The 15,141-nt window shown below is 51.6% G+C and overlaps 1 non-coding gene across 1 annotated transcript; it reads left to right on the top strand.

Moving 5' to 3' along the window:
• The first annotated feature begins 3,894 nt into the window (after nucleotides 1-3,894).
• Nucleotides 3,895-4,015, top strand: LOC118014646. Its single transcript, XR_004680337.1, has one exon. It is a non-coding gene; the product is annotated as a U5 spliceosomal RNA (small nuclear RNA).
• The last annotated feature ends 11,126 nt before the right edge of the window (nucleotides 4,016-15,141 follow it).

Here is a 15,141-nt window from a genome sequence, read left to right as displayed (position 1 = left end):
ATTTAACCTTTAGATAATGAGATGACAGAAATGTTCTAGGGATGGCATTTTCCTACTTTCTCAAAAGGAGACGGACACTGTGAGCTTTGTCTGTTGTCCAGAGACTAGTCCAAGCTGGACTTGAACTTTAGACTCCACCTGAATTTGCAAAGCAGTATTGCACCCCCGAATGCGGGAGTTTGAATCCTGGCTCTACCCTAACTTTCGGAGCCTGGCTTTTCTCACCCGGGAAATGGGGATAATGAGAGAATTCCGCTTCGTCCCAAGAGGGCGGACCCGTTACATGAGATGGTGCCTCAACAAGGCTTGGCGCCATCACTGGCCCACAGCCAGTGCCCGGCGGCTGTTGGCCGGTCAGGGGGCACAGGAGCATGGAGGGAGGCACCGGGTCCACCAGGCATAAAGGGAATTCCGTCATTTTGCCTTGGGGCCATGGCTTGTTCAGGAGGTGACCGGGACTGTGACCTATTTTAGCACCTATTCTAGTGATCTGTAGATGAGGGAAGGAAGACACAAGGAGTCCTAGGAGGCTTGAGTTGCTCAGGCCGGAATGACAAGAATGATGAGGCCTCCACAGGATCCTACAAAACCGTGGGGTTGCTTCCAGCCCTCAGAGCCAACCTGCTGAGAAATTCCACATTCCCAGCTCTCTCCGGCAGGCACACCTGCCTCAGACATGGGTTCTTTTGAGCAACAGGGTTTCTGCAAGCTACCAAGTCACACACACACACACACACACACACACGCGCGCGCACCCCGGCCCCGGCGCAGCGGTGATATCCTCGAGGGCAGGCCTGCGTGGGCACCAGAGGTTCAGGAAAAACAGGCTCCTGGCTTTCCAGGAAAAGCCACCTTGGCCACTCTGAGGAAACGCCAAGTCCAGGGAGGTGAGGTCGCTTGAGCGTACATCCCAACCCGGAGGCCCAGGCAGGGGCGGCACCTGGGCGGGACTCCTGGCGGTCCCCGGCATGGGGTGACTTGCCGGTCCTGGCTCCCAGCCTTCTACTTCATTCTAAGCCATCTCCTGCTGGGATGGAGATGGTGTCCTACCACCACCAGGAAGACTGGCTTGTGTATCTTACCAAAAATGTCAATAAAATTTCTAGGCGACATTTAAAATTCTGAAGTAAATAGTGGTTCTGCTGGGGCACTGCCCTGAGAGAGTAGGAAAGAGCGTCAGGGAAGGTTCTCTGCCTGCCCCTTCCCCTCACGGCTGCTATCCTCCGGGACCCCCGTCTCCCTGACCAGAGGGGAGGCAAAGCCGTGCAGGGGGCCATCCAGTGAGGCCCCACTCCCTGCAGTTCCTGAGGCCGGTTCAGCTGGCACCTCTCCATTTTCCTGTTCATCTTCTACCACCTTTTCCCCCAACAAGAATCGCTGGAGCTTGAGGGCAGGAGTGAATTCTGAGCACCCTTGAGGCAGGATCGTTTCGGAGAAGGGAGACCCTTGTAAAGTCCCCAAGAGTAGCTCTTCTCTCTACAGCCCCGACAGATTCCCCTGCAGCTTACATTTTTCATTCAAGTCACCATTTCCAGCCCTGCTGACAAGTCCACGGGGTCGGAAAGTGACTCTGGCTGGAAGCAACACCGTCAGCAGGCGGCCAAGGCCTAGGCCTGGTGCGCCGACACCTTGGAGCTGTCCCAGAGGCCTGGGGCCCAGGGCACCGCGGGATGGGTGGGACCAGGCCGCTGCTGCCCTCTGGAGAAGCCCCAGGCCTCAGCACTTGTCAGGGGGCCTCGTCTGTCATCCCCTGTCATCGTCAGCAGGCCCGCTCTTGCTGTCCCTCAGCTCACTTCCTCCAAGATGCCCTGGAGAATTTTCCTCTAAATTCAAAGATGGCCTCATCTTCCACTTGGTCCCCCAGTGACTGTCCTTCACGACTAACCTACCCTGGGAGATCAGTCTGTAGAAGTTCAGAGAGGATCGGTCTATAGAAGTTCGGAGAGGTTCTGGCCCCACACAGGCTCTCCTGACTCAGAAATGTGGACGAGTCCACAGGCCCATCTCAAGGGCCTTGAGCTGGAGGGGATGGGATGGGAGGGCGGACCCCACAGGGTCAAGACACTTTTTCCTTGTGGACTCACACAGCAGCCCTGGAGTGGAGCCTTTCCCCAGGAGGTTACACGAGAGCTGAATCTTGAAAAATGGAGCGCGGTCAGGGGAAGAGGGACAGCATGTGCTGAGAGCCAGGAGGCAGGAGTTGTGAGGCCTCGGGCATTTCTGGTGTGTGAAAAGCAGGATGTGACAGGAGCTGAGCCTGGAGAGAGGCCAGGAGCCTGATCACAAATGACCTCACCTTCCGTGGTGCGCCCGTCACTGTTTAACCAGTAGCTGTGAGCGGAGTTGGGGAAGTTGCTGATTTGTAATGTTTGTGCCAACTTCCGGGAGGTAAATGCCTCCGGGCAGATTTCTATCTACTGAGAGTTTAATAATCAACTCGCAAAAATTCCTGAAAATGGAACAATCAGCTTGTGAGCTGATAAAGGCCGGTTCCAACACACTTCGGCCTCCCGGGTCACATAGAGACCCCTCCCCCTTCCCTATGTCCCTGTGGGGAGGGACCACCATTAGTTAGTTAGTCTGCAGGTTTCTGCCACAGGCTGTGGGTGTCCTCACCTCCCCCTGCCCATAGCTGATCCTTCTCTACCCCTCAGGGACACAGGTATGGAGCTCGGTCACTTCTCCTGGAGTTCCACACAAAACACCCCACACTCACACAGGGCAGCCCACTTGTGGAAACTGAGCCCATTACAACAACGTTAAATCCACCAAAAAAAATACTAAGTTGCCCATTCTTAAAATTTTTCTTAGTCATTTCCACCGTCCTGAGTTTTGTTCTCCCACCATATTTCTTTGTCCCCCTCTCTCCATCCTTGACTAACTCCCTTTGCCCTTGACACTCCTCCTCCCTAAGTCCTTCTATCTACAACCAGGAATAACTCGGCCCTTCCTCACCTGCTTCACTCAGGCACGCTTTCTGGTGCATATTCATATAGAACACTGATGGCTCATCAAGTCTGGAGAGCCTCTGGGCAATGGAGAGGAATGTTGACTACTATTTACACATGGTTTGATGCCCATTTTAAAAAATTTTTAATTGAAGTGTAGTTAACCTATAATATTAAATCAGTTTCAGGCATACAACATAGTGATTCGACAGTTTTATACATTTGGAAATGCTCACCACGGTAAGTGTATTACAATATTATTGACTATATTCCCTATGCTGTACTTTTCATCTCCATGACTTGTTTATTTTACTACTGGAAATTTACTTCTTAATCCCCTTCACCCATTCTCCCCCACCTTGGCAACCACCAGTTTGTTCTCTATATTTACGAGTCTTGTTTCTCTCCCTTTTTTGTTATTATTGTGTGTTTGTTGTGTTTTTTTCCACATATGAGCTCATGTGGTATTTGTCTTTGTCTGGCTTATTTCACTTAGTATAACACCCTCTAGGTCCATTCATATTGTTGTGAATGGCAAAATTTTATTCCTTTTTATGGCTGAGTAATATTCCATTGTGTATACACCACCTCTTCTTTATCCATTCATCTATCGTTGGGCACTTTGGCTTCCATATCTTGGCTACTGTAAATAATGGAGCAATGAACGTGAGGGTGTATATATCTTTTCCAATTAGTGGTTTTGTTTTCTTCAGGTAAATACCCCAAAGTGGAATTACTAGATTGTAAAGGGTTCTTTTTTTTTTTTTTTTTAAAGATTTTATTTATTTATTTGACAGAGAAAGACACAGCGAGAGAGGGAACACAAGCAGGGGGAGTGGGAGAGGGAGAAGCAGACTCCCTGCTGAGCAGGGAGCCCGATGCGGGACTCGATCCAGGGACTCCAGGATCATGACCTGAGCCGAAGGCAGTCGCTTAACCAACTGAGCCACCCAGGCGCCCCTTCAGATCGCATAAATCTTTCGCCTTTTACTAAAGATTTCCGTGGAATTACTAGATTGTATGGTACTTCTGTTTTCAGTTTTTTGAGTAACCTCCATACTGTTTCCCACAGTGGCTGCACCAATTTACATTCCCACAGAGCACAAGGGCTGCCTTTCCTCCACACTGTCACCAACACTTGTTATTTCTTGTGTTTTTTTATGCGCCTGGTGTGAGGTGATATCTCATTGTGGCTTTTTCATTTCCTCATCAAATTCATTGTAAGCAACAATGAGATATCACTACCCACCTCTTAGAATGGCCAACCCCCCAAACAGTAATAGCAACAAATGCTGGTCAGGATGTGGAGCCACAGGAACTTTCATTCATCGCTGGGGGGCATTGCTGGGGGGATTGGGTGGGTGGGCATGCAAAACGGTATCACCACTTTGGAAGGTAGATGGCAGTTTCTTACAAAATTGAACACACTCTCATATCATCCAGCAATTGTGCTCCTTGGCATTTTACCCAATGGAGTTGAAAACTTCTGTCCACACAAAAACCAATACACAGATATTTATAGCAGCTTTATTCATAATTTGCAAAACCTGCAAGCAAACACAATGTCCTTTTTTTTTTTTAAGATTTTATTTATTTATTTGACAAAGAGAGACACCGCGAGAGAGGGAACACAAGCAGGGGGAGTGAGAGAGGGAGAAGCAGGCCTCCCGTGGAGCAGGGAGCCCGATGTGGGGCTCGATCCCAGGACTCCAGGATCACGACCTGAGCAGAAGGCAGATGCTTAACGACTGAGCCACCCAGGCGCCCCGCGCAATGTGCTTTTGTAAGTGAATAGATGAACAAACTGTGGCACACCTAGACCATGGAATATTATTCAGCCCTAAAGGGGGAAGAATGAGCTAGCAAGCCATGAAGACATGCAGGAAACGTAAGCACATGTTACAGAGTGAAAGAAGCCAAGCTGTAAAGGCTACATACTATATGACTCTAAGTATAGGACAGCCTGGAAAAGGCAAAACTAGAGAGGCAGTAAAAAGATCAGAGGTTGCCAGGGACTAGTGGGAAGGAAAGGACGAGTAGACAGAGCACAGAGGATGTTTAGGACAGTAAAACTATTCTGTAGGACACTATAATGGTGGATACATGTCAGTATACATTTGTCAAGACCCATAGACTATACACCACCAAGGGTGAACCCTACTGTTGGTTGATAATGATGTGTCAGTGTAGGTTCACTGATTGTAATAAATGTTCCACTCTTCTGGGGAATGTTGGGAGTGTTGGGAGGCTGTGTGTCGTTGGGGGCAGGCGAGCATATGGGAACTCTCCACTTTCTGCTCAGTTTTGCTATAAACCTAAAGCTGTTCTAAAAAAATAAGATTTTTTTTTTTAAATTCATGCATTTAGCACATTGGATTTTCACAAACATTTAACATTGATTGCCAGCTTAAAGAAACACCTCCAAGCATTTAATTAAATTTACAAATTTAATACAGTAGACCCTTTTAAAAGCTCTAAACGTATTAAATATACAAAACATCGCAATTCCAAAGTGGCTTAATACCTTTATTATCAAAACCCGTTATAAAAGTGCTAATAATGTGGATTTCACTCTGTTTCTCATCCTAAATTCCACACCTTCTTGGGGTGCCAATTTTGACACCTTCCTAGGATTTCGGTGATTTTACCAAATACTATTTTTACCTTCCTAGGGATTTTAACAATCTTACCAGACCAAAAGGAAGAGAACCATCCCAAACCACTGGAGTCTGTGAAAATCTGAGTGGTTGAAGAATCGATTCTGGGTCAGGCTGTGAGCCTGGGTTGCAAAGTCTGATGAGAAGAGGTCAAATATGGGGAGCTTCCCTTGTATAATCAAATTTTGTTACTTCACTAGGTCAAGTCCACACCTTTCAGGAAGGTTTTCGGTTTCTCAGCATTACATTTTCCCCCTGAAATGAGATGAATCGGCATCTTGCTTGGCCAGCCTTCTGTCATGGTATATTGCCCTGGTCTGTTAGCATTATTAAAAATGTGCATCTCCTTGCTGAATGGTGTATTTTCACCTAGAGGGGCCATCTCGAACTTTCATCCCCTAAGGAAGGAGGCGCCAAATCTCTGCAGTTCTGTCTCCCCCTGGGCCCACTATGAACACAGGGGGACCTTGCTTTGCTCAGTTGTCCTGCGTGACCTCAGGATTGAGAAGCCCTGTCCTGGGACAGTACCCACTTCTTCCAAAAAAAAAAAAAAATTGGTTGCCTCAGAGTTCCCTGCATTTATTCTTTCTTCCTTTCACAGTTAGAAACAAGCACACATCTATCTTTTATAAACAGATTTATAATTAAGAGAAGAAACAAAAGACCTGTTTCTATGAAATGCCCCACTTACTAAAGTCAATACAAATTAACATAGCCCATTATATTCACTCTCTTTGTGATCGCCAACCATTTCTCTGTACACTTTAAAGGTTTTTTTTTTAGTATTATAATGAATCCACATTCCTTCTCTGGCTCAACTTGTTCTAATTAATGCCCTAATGGTCAAGGCTGGGTTCAGGAACCCCTTGGTTTGGCTTCTTGGTCCTCACAGCACTGCCCTTGACATTCTTAAAAGCATTCTTGCTTTCTGGCAACAACAAGACATTCCAGACCCCATCCTGATTTTTTCCCTGCCTCTTAAAGACATGGAATCAGCTGTCCTCTATGGAATCCTCATTCCTGTTAGTGGAGAATGATATTAGAGACCACAGTCTGGGAGCTTGGGGTGCACGTGAGCATGGGGGTCGGGGGAGGTGAGGGATGGGGGCAAGGGTGCTGCCTTGGTGGTAACAGACACTGAAAAATATTTATTTTTAAGATAAGGTGTTCATAGCCGTCTTTCCAACTTAACACAATGTGCCTTGTAGCTTTCACCTACTTTTTTTTTTTTAAGATTTTATTTATTTATTTGACAGAGAGAGACACAGCGAGAGAGGGAACACAAGCAGGGGGAGTGGGAGAGGGAGAAGCAGGCCTCCCGCTGAGCAGGGAGCCCAATGTGGGGCTCGATCCCAGGACCCTGGGATCATGACCTGAGCCAAAGGCAGACGCTTAACAACTGAGCCACCCAGGCGACCCTTTCACCTACTTTTTTTACAACATGAACCTTCAGTGACCACTAAGTCTTTCTCTGTGCTGCCCTGAACAGTAAGTCACAAATTCAGCCATTCTCACCTGTTCTCCCCACTCCTTGCTGCAAGGGGAAGGAAGCTGGACGGAGATCTATATCCCCACTCACAGAGACTGGACCACCACCTCGCCCTTAGAAGGATGCTGCCCTGCAATGAATGGTTTTCATTACATTTCAAGGGAGTGGGGGCAGTGTCCCACATGCCTGGTTCTGGTCTCTGGGAGGATGGTGGAACCCACCGCTGAGTGAGAGAGAGACAGAGAGAACGAAGTGGACATATAGGGCTGTCAAGGGTGGGGGGAGACTTTGGCTTTGACCTGTTGAGTTTGAGGTGTTTCCATTCAGATGGAAATATCCAAGAGTCAGCTGGACATATGGGTCAGAATTTCTAACCTGAACCACAGGCAGAGAAAAGCTCCCCAGTTAAAGGCAGGTGGTGTGGAGCTGGCTGTTGCCAAGGGGTATTCTCCAGGGGCCGTCAACAGCTTGGGCTGTTGTTTGCTTACACTGCTTGGGAAGACTTAAAGACTCTTCTGTTTTTCTAAGTCTCATTTCATCTGAGTCCTTGCCAGGGATCCCTGATGTTTTTACTTAACACCAGAGTTCCAACCAAAATTAGCGAACAACCCAAGAGGCTGGGACCCAGAGAAGGGGCTGACCACCTCCCCCATTGCCAACCCTAGAGAACAAGGTGAAGGTGGTGGAGCCCCAGAGTCGAGGTGTAGAGGCTTTTGGAGCAAGCCCCGGCCATTCCAGAATATGGTCTCTGCCTCCCCTGGTTTTCCTGGTGGGTCTGGAGCCTCTGGAGGAACCACAGAGGTGAGGAACAGAGGGGGCGTTGCAGAGAAAGGATCCTCTCCCACCCTCCAAGGAGCCATCCTGGTGGTGGTGTGCAGCGGGTCTGGCCTGAGCGTCATCGGCCCCCAGAACTCAGCCGTTGGCCAAGGCAGTGGCTAGGCCTCACCCTCAGAGTCACCGCCGCTCTTTCCTGGGACCATCTGCAGACTGCACTCATCGGAGAGTGTTGTTTGAATTGAGACAGGCACTAGACAGCCTGTTTTCACTCAGGGTCTGGACTTGGCCCCGTGGATCTCGGTTGTTTACCTAATCTAGTGTTGGGTTATATTTTTCCCCTCGACTGATTACAAGAAGGTGCCAAATGTAATCAACCCCCTCACCCTCATCACTGTTCTCCACTCTGAGCCAGAGAAAGTCAGAGCTCTCTCCAGGCTAACGGCTTGTCCAGGGGCCCTGCTTCCAGCCTGATTTCTTTTCCCAACACAGACCCAACCTAGTGAGTGCTGTCTCCTCACTGGTCCCCCACTCACCCCACACACTCCCTGCCCATTCCCATCTCCCAGCCTGGCTTGCCCTTCCCGTGTCTTTATACCAACTGGGATCACACCCATCCTTCCCAGCCAAGCTCAGGAGGCTGGCCCCACCGTGGTGGGGACTCATCAATTCTCAAGGTCAAAGTAGAGTGTAACCCAGACCCTGCCTTCCAGAAGCTTCTCACACAGATGGAGGCACAGCGTGTACCTTAAAAATGACAACCACAATGGAGAGGGATAGGAACTTCCTCTCGGGTGTTTGCAGGACTTAGACCCTTGCCTTCTTCGGCTCTCCCGGGAGCTTCTGCCTGTCACCTCATTGTCACCCCCCCCACCGCCCCAACACCCCAGCCCCTCTTCCTGCCCAGGGGGGTGTGGCTCCGAAGTTCCAGCTGCTTCCTGAGGTCGTTGGAAATGACAACTTTTGCTGTGTTGAGACCTCCTGACTCGCTAGGGCTTGGGAGTGATGGGAAGCCGCCACGCTGGGACTCGAGCCCGGGATCAGCACCTACCCGCTCCTAGAGACAGGTGGGTCCTTCCGGCCCCGGGCTGCCAGACACCTACCCCAGCGTGTGGGGTGATGCGGGAAGCTCACTGGCATGAAGCCGTAGTGTCGGGGCTCGCGGCACTCACGCGGGGACCCCAGCGGCATGACTGTGAGGTGCACTCTCCCTCCGCGCCCCCTCGCATCCTGTGGACCGCGCACTGTTCTGCCTCCAGCTGCTCCAGTCACTCGCCTTCCGACGTGGGTCCGGTCTTGCAAAACCGTAAGCAGGGGGAGCGCCGCGGGTCCCCGAGCCTGAGACAGCGCAGAAGTTGCCGGGGGTGCGCGGGGCGGTGGCCACCGCCCGGCCTCGGGAGCCTGGCTGGGGCAGACGCAGCCCAGGCGACAGAGGGTCTGCCCCCCGCCTCACCCCACGACCCCACACAGCAGTCCCGGCCTCCCTGCCCCACCGAGGGGAGCGTGTGGACAGAGGCGTCCATCCCGCGGGTACGTGCAAAGCGAACCGTCATTTTCGGCTATCGGGGAGCGATTTGACCATGGCTCACACTAGGCGACAGAAGACTCCGCAGATGCTAGGTCGGGTCCGCGTGAGGCTGAGCCTACGAAACATGTTCATAAGCTGGTTCGAAGTAAAATAAGCAGAGCACAAAAGTGTTCATAAGCGCTGCGATTAGAATGAAGTTTGAAAAAATGTGCGTGTCTCTGACTAAAGATTAGAAAGTAGCTCGAAAGAAAATAACTGTGGAAGAGGAGTCGTTAAGATTATACATTGCACGGTTTTCTCTTTAAATTCCTTTAATGTTATTGTAAGGTTATGTTAATAATAAAAACATCATATAAAATTAAAGTGCCAGGGGCGCCTGGGTGGCTCAGTTGGTTAAGCGACTGCCTTCGGCTCAGGTCATGATCCTGGAGTCCCTGGATCGAGTCCCGCATCAGGCTCCCTACTCGGCAGGAAGCCTGCTTCTCCCTCTCCCGCTCCCCCTGCTTGTGTTCCCTCTCTCGCTGTGTCTTTCTCTGTCAAATAAATAAATAAAATCTTAAAAAAAAAAAAAATTAAAGTGCCAGCCCACTGTCCCAGGCTGAGTACCATGTCATGGCGGTGGTAGCCGGTGTGGGTGTATTTGGAGCTGAAAGAAGGCTCTTGGGATGGGGGGGGGTGGGGCACCTCCTGAGCTGAAGAGGAGTCTCTAGGAGGTGAGGCCATGGGTGGGATGGAGAGCAGCCAGGGCTCTGCCGCCCCAACAGGTGGGCTGTCTCCTCTGGGGGCTGGAGAGTTCCAGGACCCTGGTGGCCATAGAGACCCCCCAGCACGCCTCTGGGCTCCTCCCATGGGCCGGGTCCGCAGGGGTCAAGAAGTACCATGCAGGAGACAGACTGACCAGGCTATGGTGTGGGTTATCAGGGCAGGAAGCAAGTCACTCCAAAGACGAGGAGGACCTTGCCAGGTGAAGAAGAGCTCTCAGCTGACTGCAGTGAACAGGGGAGGCCCGTGCTGGGAGGCATGGTGCTCCAGGTGAGTAAGCAGGGACTTTGCAACCTGAGTTTGGATCCCAGTGCCATCGCTTCCTACCCAGGTGACGTGGAGTGAGTGATTAACCTCCCTGAGGCTTAGTTTTCTCATCTGCGAAATGGGCATTAATGATCCCCACCTGAGTATGGAGAGGCCAAGGATGAGAAGGTACCATTCCTGCTCACGGCAGGCGCTCAACAAATGTTGGTTTCCAACACATATTGTTGGTGGAGCTGGAGGGGAAGCAGAGCAGTCTGTCTCCAAACCCCTGATGCTCCCACCGAACCGCATGCTGGGAGGGACAGAAAGAGCACTGGGAATCAGGGCCATGAGCACAGAGACCCCAGACAGCTTCCCAGAGAGTGTGGGGTGTGTGCGGCCCCAAACACCCCACTGGGTGTGGTTCTTTCTTCCAGATTTTTACCCCCGGCGAGTTCATGTTTAACCCTCACCATCCCTATCAACCTCAGTACCAAGACACTCTACACCTGTTCTCAGAAACTAGGCGATGTCTCCCTGAAGGACTTTGCCCTTTGGGTTTGCTAAAAGTCAGGGGAGGGGAGCGGTTGCCCCATGCAAGTTCTCTGATCAAAGTCAAGCGGGATCTCACAATCTCTCTTGACAAAATCGGCCAACCCAAACCCTTGAGTTGTGACATGCCTGGCTGGAGGGAGTCTCCCCGTGTGACAGGATGAGCACCGGCCTGGGGTTCAGGACCCTGGAGCTGGATTCATATCCTGCTCCCACCGTGTATGACAAGTCCTCATGAAGGTAATTTGACCCCTCTGGCTGCAGGTGCCTCATGGGCAAGATGGGGACTTTGAGCTTGTTCAGACCTCACCCCTGATGCAAATTAGGACCACCTGGAGACTTAACAGAACCACACAGACCAAAGGATGCCCAGGCACCCAGAGAGCCTATTTTCATTGGTTTGGGATGAGGCTAGGGCACAGGGATTTCTTTTTTTTTTTTTAATTTTATTTATTTATTCATGAGAGACAGAGAGAGAGACAGAGGCAGAGGGAGAAGCAGGCTCCCCGCAGAGCAGGGAGCCCGATGTGGGACTCGATCCCAGGACCCTGGGATCATGACCTGAGCCGAAGGCAGACGCTTAACTGACTGAGCCACCCAGGCATCCCCACAGGGATTTCTTTAATGCTCCCTACATCACCTTCTTTCAAACCTGGCTGTACCCTGGAGTCACCTAGGGCATTTTAAAGGGGACAGATGCTTGGGTCCCACCCCAGCGTTGCCGTGGCGTGAAGCCTGGATGGTGGCATGCTCAGTGTGATCCTAATGTGCAGCAGAAACACACCTCACCTGGAGGCGGCTCCACAGGAGGCTTGCATTTCATTCGTGCTCAGAAACAGGTGCCTGAAGAGAGAGTCTGGAGGGCCCAGAGGCCAGCAATGCCTGGCGCAGCTTGCGAAGCTGAGGCCCCAGTGATGGGCCCACGGCCCTGGCTACAGAGATGCATATTGGGTGCCTGCGCCCTCCCCACCCCGGGCAAGGTGAGTGTGCTGGCTGGGCACGGGCTTCGTGGGGCCGTGGCCCTCACTCCCCACCCCGGGCAGCGCCTACAGACCCCCGGGACAGACCAGGGCAGGGGAACCCAACGCAGCTGACGCTGGAGACGGATTTGGGACTTGGTTTGAATACTGGGGGGGAGGGAGGGGTCCTGGGCGGGCCCTCACTTCTCCATTTCTTCATACATGTTTTCCACCAACATTTATCCAACGCTCTGCTGGACCCGGATGAAAAGGATGAAGTGGTATAGGTGATCGCCGGGCAGAAAGGCGCGGGAGGAGACAATGCAGGCAGAGGAGCGGACCCAGCAGAGGCGGGGGACTGTCCACGGTGGGATGAGGGTGGTGCAGCCTGAGGGACAGGCAGGGGCCCACGAAGGAGCTCAGGCCTTCTCCTGTTGGCCTCCACTTCTCATGCACAGGAGTCTCCGTTGAGTCAAATAGCATCAGACAAACAGTGTTGCTCTCTCTACCCCCACCTGCCATCGTGGGACCCCTGCTTCAAGGGGCCATAGTTCTGGGAGGGCCCCGGGGGTGTCTCAGTGCGTGCGAGACAGCCCTGCAGCGCCCGCCCCACTCTGCCGTGCCTTCCTCCCAGCCCCTGGAAAGGTTTCCACTGCCCAGCACTCCCCAGAGCCCAAGAAGGGCCCCTGGGCCCCTGGATTGGCCGCTGAGCACCCCTGCATGCTACCTCGTCGTGTGGGCCCCTGACGGCCTTAGCGGAATCGCTCCACCCCTTATGTCTATTGCCCTTCCTGCTGGAGCCCCCCAGAGGCACTTGAAGCCACTCCTCTCCTGCAGACAGCCACCCCAAGGCCTGCCCCCGACCCTTCCTTCCCTGAGGACGAGCTCTCCCCTAGGAGGCTCCGTGGTCCGTCCGAGAAGCGCTCCCCAGCCTCCAGAATCCTGGGACCCGCACGTGCTGTTGGCCACGCAGAGCACCCAAGATGGGAAGGTAAGCCAGAGTGACAACATCTGCTTTCCTTTGTACAAAAAAGTATATAGAGAAAACTGCAAATGTGTGTGTCATCCTCGGGGCAGGGCAGGCTCTTGAGCATCGAGACCTGAGCACCAAGCGAGATGAGGTATCCACTCACGACAGCCAGCTCTGTTAGAGCTTCACAACTTAAAAGTGGGTTCACTGCCATTTCCTCACAGCTTCCCAACTAGCCTGGGAGGTGGGAGTTGTTCTTGGCTTCATTTCACGAATAATGTAAATCGAGGCTCAGAGAGGTTAGGTGATTTACCCAGGGTTGCACAGCTAGGACCAAGAACCAGAATCCAAGTGTTTTGGCTCCAAAAAACTGGCTAGATCTGACTGCTGACAGAATTTTTGAAACTATGAAGTGTTACACGAAGGTCAGGCATTAATAATTATTATCACTTGCACCACATGGCGCTTGGCCTGACGTCCCCGTAGAGCCTGCATTTCAGGCCCGCTGCACTGTACGTGCTCCCTCCCCATGGCCTGTCCCTAACGGGTTCGTTAGGAATGGGTAGAGCTATCCTGAGACTCTCATGGCCCAGGCTCCAGGCTCCCCCACAGAAATCTGGATCCCTGTCTGGTTTCACGAAAGCCTTTGTACTGTCTGGTTGTCCCAACTCCAAGGGTGTAAAGAGACTCTGAGCTCCCCAAAGCTGCCTCCACTGTTTCCAAACTAGTGCTCAGGGAGCAGGACACACATGGAGCGGCCGAGGGCAGCCAGTGTGACTCAGTGTGAGGCTCGGAGGTGACAGCCCTGGGGGGAGGGCCCTGTGGGCATCTCAGTGGCCCAGAGCCATTAGGCCTTCTCAGAGTATAGGCTTACGGTTTCCCCCCAGGTTCGCTTTTGCTGGAATGTGAATTCCTGTTTCTAAAGTGTTGGGGTTGCAGGAGAGGAGAGGAAGGTGGGGGAAGTCTGAGGTTTTTGCAAGTCAAATACTCCCTGGGAAATGTTTCAGCGTATTAAAGGTTGAGAAACATATGGATTGAATTTTCCCAGAAAATACATATATACTTAAAAATTAAAGGGCAGGGATAGGGTTTGGATTTTTTTTTAGACGATTGGGTGTTTTTCCTCTGAAAAGCACAATTGGAGAATCTGACTGGCAGCCAAACCACTTAAAACATCCTGAGATGTTGACCAGACATAGAATCATCCAGGTGACCCATCGCCCAGCTCAGCAGGTTAGCAAGCGGTTTGCCCTCCCCCCCCCGCCCCCCCGTTTCGGAGCACACATTCCTGCCTTGCTCGGCGTCCAGAGACTGCAGGTATGTAAGGAGATGCTGATTGCACGTCTTCCCATTAGCAGCGCACACACTCTGACCGCGGCCTGGGGCTGGTTGCCTGGGTTCATCCACATGAATGTGGGTGAGCTCCACAGTGTGACTAAAAGTCCAGCAGAGGCCAGTGGGTCTGGCCTCCACCTCTCTGTCCTGCTTTTCCTCCTCTGACAAGTGGGAATAACCATAGCCCTTGCCTCCCATTTAAAATGAGTTAAGTACGTGTGAAATGCTGAGATCTGTGCCTCGCAAACTTTTAGGTGCTTGGCACTCAAAAAAATTATAACTATCATTATATGTGATATATATATATATATATATATATATATATATATATATATATATATATATATCAAGTGGGGTTTTTAAATTCAGGACTTTAAAGGAGACGACAAAGAGATTCATTGACATTTCATTAATTTAATCGGTATTTACAGAGGGCCTACTGTATCCGTCTGCAGTAACAAATCTCCCCAATATCCTAGTGACTCAGGACAGGGCTACTGTCACCTCAGGCTGCAGGGGCTCAGCTGAGCCCGGTCCCGACCAAGGGACAAGGGCAAACAAAGCCACCACCAGCGCCTGGGGAGGCACCGCCGATCCCTGCACCAGGATGACCGGGGAATTGCAACCAGTCACATACCAGCTCTTAAAGGTCCCTTCTGGGAGGAGCACACGTTCCTTTTACTCACCTTTCAGAGCCCAAACAAATGACAAGGCCACCCCAGGGGCTGGGGGAGTGTAGTTGTACGCATGGCAGAAGGGGCAAAACAGGAAGGGGTAGAAGGAGCAGACCGGAAGTGGCTGCAGAGCCTGCTAAGGCGATCTGTGGTCCAGCAACTACCCTGGAGGCTGGAGATCTAGCAGTTAACAAAATAGACCAAACGCCTGCCCCCCGGGGAGCTTAGTGAAGGGAGAAGGACAAGC

Source organism: Mirounga leonina, unplaced genomic scaffold (assembly GCF_011800145.1).
Source record: "Mirounga leonina isolate KUSES-001 unplaced genomic scaffold, KU_Mleo_1.0 Mir_154, whole genome shotgun sequence".
In the NCBI taxonomy this organism is placed as follows: Eukaryota; Metazoa; Chordata; class Mammalia; order Carnivora; family Phocidae; genus Mirounga; species Mirounga leonina.
Note: the sequence above shows the minus strand (reverse complement) of the source record. Positions and strands in the feature narration are given on the sequence as shown.